This window comes from Caloenas nicobarica, chromosome 1 (genome assembly GCF_036013445.1).
Source record: "Caloenas nicobarica isolate bCalNic1 chromosome 1, bCalNic1.hap1, whole genome shotgun sequence".
Classification (NCBI taxonomy): domain Eukaryota; kingdom Metazoa; phylum Chordata; class Aves; order Columbiformes; family Columbidae; genus Caloenas; species Caloenas nicobarica.
In genome coordinates, this window is record NC_088245.1 from 56,281,113 (window position 1) to 56,286,858 (window position 5,746).

The following is a 5,746-nucleotide window of genomic DNA, read 5'->3' on the forward strand; positions in this document are numbered from 1 at the left end:
CTATCCAATGGGAAATACTGTTAGGTTTCTGTGGTGTTGAGTAATTGTGAGCCTTATAAATAAGTGAAGCTGGTATGGCCGAGAATGTCACAATACTATGAGAGAACCTCTTCATGGTCAACCTTTGTGTGTGTGTGCAGCCCATGGTGAGCAGGAATGGGGCTCCTGCCTCAGCACCATCCCAAAGGCCAGTGACTGTGCTTTTTGCACAGAGGGAGCAGGGTGACAGCGATTCCAAATGCCTCCACTTCTAATTTTGGGTTTTGATTATTGTGCATGTATTTACCTGCACACATGGGTATGTGAGTTTCTGAGCCACTTGCTCAGCCCTCAGATAACACAGTGAGTCCTGAGTCATCTGTAGGAACAAAGTGCTAAAGGAAGGATGGAAGAAACAAGCCCATCTGTTTTATACAGTCAGGCTAGAAAGACTTGACATATCAGTATTTTGTAGTATCAGCTACTTTGATATATTGAGTGCATCACCATTGTTGTGTTCATCCGTCTGTACATTTAAACTTGCCTTGCTTACAAAGCGTATTGATACAATCAAGGGAGAAAAAGCCTACAACCTTCAGGGAATATCTATAGAGAACACTCGAGCCATCTGGTAGCCAAGATGAAAATATGACCTCTCCTGCCCTGTGTATCCCACATGTCTTTGTGATGACACTGTGTGACAAAACCTTTCCTGTAGTGCTCCAGCATCACTGTTATGGTGGTACAGGGGAGTTACAAGTGCCTGGGCTCTGACTGCCAGCCAAAAAGGAGAAAGCAGAGACACATCTGAGGGGGCTGGTGGGATGTGGAGAAGACAAAGAGCAGATATCCAGAAGGAAGAATAAGAATGCAAGGAGTTGGATCAGAAGACATGGTGAGTTTAGACCTCCCTCATATAAAGACAGACATATGGAGGGGGGCTACAAATACTTGTATGAACATACTCTGCTGGAATTTTTGCCTATATTTTATCTCACATCTTACAAAGAAGAATTTCCTCAGCTTTTCAAATTCAAATTCTTTGAGAACAACAGAAAATGCTGAAGTCTTGCAATAAAATGCATTACCATAAAAAATCTGTTGGCTAAACCACACAGGAAATGTAATTCTATGTTAGTAACCAAAACAGCCGAAAAGCTGTAGTCTTAAGAGCTGACCTAAGAAATCATGTGTCGATGTTTTCAGACCTTTGAAGCAGGGAGTCTGCGGAAGAAACTCTTGGCTCTACTCTGGACTGCTCTGTGTGTTTGGGAATCCGCCTCATCTGCTGTCTTTCAGCAAAAGTAAATTCCTCCTTCACTTCCTTATAGGAAGGGGGCAAAGCCAAGGAACAGCCTGTTGGAAGCCCTGGCTAAAGAATGGGGTGACTTCTGTTTATATTAACCTATGGAAATTATATGAATTCAGGTTGAAATGTAATCAATTAAATCAATGGTATTAATCTGTACTCTCCAGATTTCATTTTCATTGATCTTTCTTCCCTGCTATCTTCCATGGCAGGGTGGAGGTGGGAGGAAGTTGTCTGTATTAAAAAGTTGAGGGAAGTATTTTTTTTTGCCCATGTTTATAAACAGTAAGTTTGTTCTTTTAACTCCACCTCAAACAATGCCATTCTGACCATGTTCTGCCTAGGCAGAAGGGTCAGCCTCTCAAGGCTGGATTTGGTTCAGAGTAGGCAAATGAAGGAAACTTGTTCTTTTGTTCTTCCCAGCTGAAGAGAATTGATAATTTTTAATGTTTTCTGATGTTATCTCTCCCCTGTTCTCTCAGATACAGCCTGCTTCTTTTCCTCTCCTGCTCTGGGTTCATATTCATGACCATAGCAGAAGCACTAGACAGACTGCAGAGTACTCAGAAAATGTGGACAGACCTGGTGTTTCTTAGCCCTAAGAGACATATTCACACTTGACTGAATCCCATTAGCTTAATGCATTATGCGCATTAACTTTTGCTATGCTGTCCTGGGTACTTGACACAGTAAATTGGTGTTCCTGGTGGTGATGTTTCAGTGACATTTGTATCGATAGATGCTACAGTCTGATTTATATATGTGCTATTGTAAGCTTTTAAGTATTCAAACGCAGTAGCTTGCAGAGCCTGAAAAGGAGGTTTACTGGGAACTGAAGAAAACAAGAAAAACTGAGAATAGGCTTATGAAGGAATTAATGTAGTTAATCTTATTCTATATGACAATATATTTGTATAGCTGTATCTATATATTTTTCTGCTGTTAGAAGCAATATAAAAGGTACGTACTAATTACATTTGCCATGACTTGGCAGCAGCCATTTTGATAATTTCAGGGAGATGATCTGTAACTGTCAGCTCTCAGCTGGCTTTCACTTACAGGGAGAAACCTGTATTTCAGAATTTTTACCAGTGAAAAAAATAGATGAGGCTTATGTGAATTGATAAACCATGCCATCAGTTGGTTTTGGTGACAGGGCAAATCTGAGGTGCAAAGCAGTGGAAATACAGCCTTGTTTATTTTCCCCTTTTCTTGAGCCTGGGAGCTGTTTTCTGCTATGTCCCAACACCAGTGATCATTTCAATTTCTTTTCTCTCTAGTCTCTCTCTCTGCTGAATTCTCCTATCCCTGACACTTCTTTCTTTTTTTTCAAAGTGAAATAGTAGTTTTCAAAAATTTTAAGCTGCCAACATTGCTGGAGGTAATTACCAAACAGGACTTTAATGAAGGAAGAGAAGGCACAGTAAGATGCACTGGATAAAAACTGGAGGTAGACCAACTCAGAGCAAAAATATGGCACACCTGTAACTTTTACACCCCAGGGACAGAAGCCATGCATGGGGGAGTGGGACGCCCTGGGGTACTGTAGGTTGCTCCGCCCATATATCCCCATGGGTGTTCCTGAGGCACATGCCATGCCCAGGGATGAGCTGTGGAGGGTCTTCCCAGGTCAGCAGGGAGCAGAGGATCTGCTGGTCATCTCCCAGATTCATCACCCAATCAGCTACCCATGTAAAGCTGAAGTGTGTTCACTGCCCTGCGTTGAGGATCAGCTGTGAGTTGCAGAGCACTGCCCTGATTCTGCAGCAGGAACCTGGGATACTTCGCAGATCTTGATGGTTTCCTCAGAAGAACTGATAGAGCCTGTAGTGGAGTGCTCACCTTCCCAAAAATGGGGCTCTTGTGCTGGGTGCCAGGAGGCTCAGGACTTCATCTCTGTCCAGGGAATTAATCCTAAAAGCATTGCACAGATTGCAGCCTCTATAAAAAATTCCTCAGAATTAAAAAAAAAAAAAAATCCTAATTTGGGGAATTCCTACTATTATTCTCCATCTCAGCTCAAAAGTCATTTTTATGGAGAAATGTCAGAATCAAATATTTTCTATTTTTTAGTAAATAAGCAATATCAAAGAAAAGAAATAATGTACTAGATTGCAGAAACAGGCTATATAGCAGACAGATGCACTTGTGCAACAGCACTGTATCTCTCTCACACACACACACACTCTGTCATTGACGGAGTCATTCCTAACCTATTACAGAATGTGTTTGTATGTCAGCTCTTGTATTTTTAGCATTTGTGTCTGCGATACTGATTTTATGTCCCACTGTGCAGAGGCGACATTATAAAAGCAGCCTTTTGGGAGCGCAGAGGTATTTCCCTGTCTTCCTTCTCATATGAACTTCCGTTTTGAAAATAATAACAGATATTTCTTACCTCTCAAATCTGTTTTTTGCGGGTTTACTGCGAATAGGTAATTTACAGGGAACAAAGCTAGGACTCCATATACTCCTCCAGACTGCAATTATTTCTTTATAATTAAAAAAATCGGTCTCTTGCTGTTTCTCTCCTTCAGAATAATTATTTAATGTAAATGAGTCCTTCTCACACAGACACTGCCTCTCTTTCTCAGGCTTTTCATCTTTGCCAGGGCTGATTAAAAAGCCTGTCTATGACTGAGAGCTCGGCTCATGTTTGGGAATAAAACTGAAATCTAATGTTGCAATTGCAGCGGCATAAAGGGCTTCTTTGTGCTCCTCTGCACATGTCTGAATGCTGAAACCTGGCTGCCCTGGAGGCTCACCCCTTCATGGGTCAGGGGGCCAGGACGTGCCCCTCTCCTGTGGGGGACTCGCTGTCACTGCCGGGCACAAGCCCTACCCTGCAACACCAAACTGAAAAGCCGGTCCAGCCTGGAGCATCCACCTGGGCCAACCAGCACATCTCTTCTCTAGTTTTCCCACTTGAACAAGAAGCCAGAGGAGCTGTTACCGGCTTAATTGTAAGGTTTGGCTTATTTGTTTTCCTTGTCTTGATAGCAGATTGGTATTACAAGGGAAACCAGAGAGCTACCCTCAGGCACAGTCAATAGACACACCTTACAATTTAAGGACATTTAAAACTCAGGCTGTGTGGTGGTGGTGGTTAAACAGCAGAGCATCCCCACAAGCCTCATCTGTGTTGCATAACAACAGGTATGAGCACAGTTTCACAAAACCCATCTGCATTCTCTCACCATATTTCCTCCTGTGTGTTACCCCAACACCCGTGAGGCCTTCAGGTTGCCTGTACTGCAGGCAAGGAGCTTTCTGATTCCCACCCTCCTTCCATGAGTCCATTGAGGTTCCTGCAGATTGCACCGGCATTGCCAGGAGCTTGTGAGAGCTGGTCCCCTGGCCTGCCTCCATCTCCATTTTGAACCTCTCCATGTGGAACGGTGCCCATGGGGACTCAGATACCCATGACCATGGGTGAGGAAGAGACATAAAGGAGAGTGAAGGAATGAGGGCTCCTCTGAACCAAGATCCCCCAGATTTGGAAACTAACTCTCCATGCCTTTGTACTTCACGTAGCTCATCACAGGGTAGTCAGATGCCGAACGAGTGTACCAATAAAGACCTTTGTCCTCCTCTCATGGGGAGAGAGTCCTGATGATGCCAGTAGGAGAAGGCTGGACCTTAGTGATGTTGTGAGAGCCAGAGTGACAGAAACGCAGAGGCAGAGAGAGGTAAAGGGACTTTGCCCTCAGCGCAACTGGAGTCAAGCCTATGTTTGTATTTTGGGATGTTCTGTTTAAAGCAGGATTGTAGTCTGAACAGGTGACATGCCTCATGCACCCTGATGTCCTCATCACATACCAAGTTTCCTGTGGACACTGTGAATTGTTGTCTGTATAGACACATATCACTTCATACATCAATCTCATGTGGGAAAGTAGCCCTGTAAAAAAGAGGGACCAAAGAACACTATCTCCATTTCTTGATTCTCAGACAACAGTTACTATATAGTGACTTCCACTATAAGATTTCACACGAAAAAAATAATGAATATAAGAGCTTATATTTTAAAAAAATTATAATTATTTTTATTTTTTTAAATTTTTGTTTTCCAGATTTCCTTGCCACAAAACCTTCTCACTAGGAAATGGAGAGATTTTAACTTTCCTCTGCTGGAGGACAGTGTCAGAGGGACGCAGTAACCAGAGATCTCTTCTGTGAACAAATGGATGCATTTGAGGAATCTGAACAGTCCTTATGTCAGGACACTTTTACTATGGAGATGAAATTTCTGAAATTATTGAATTTATTATGGGACATACATGTGTAATTCATTAAGCATTTGAACAAAAATTAATTATGCAGGGATCATTTGTAACCCAGTTAATCCTTAGAAGTCTCTCAAGTTTTACATAGCCTATACTCAGGATAAACTCTAATTCAAGTAAATGAAGGTGAAACTACCATAATTACTCCAAATTAGGCAGCAGATATTAACCA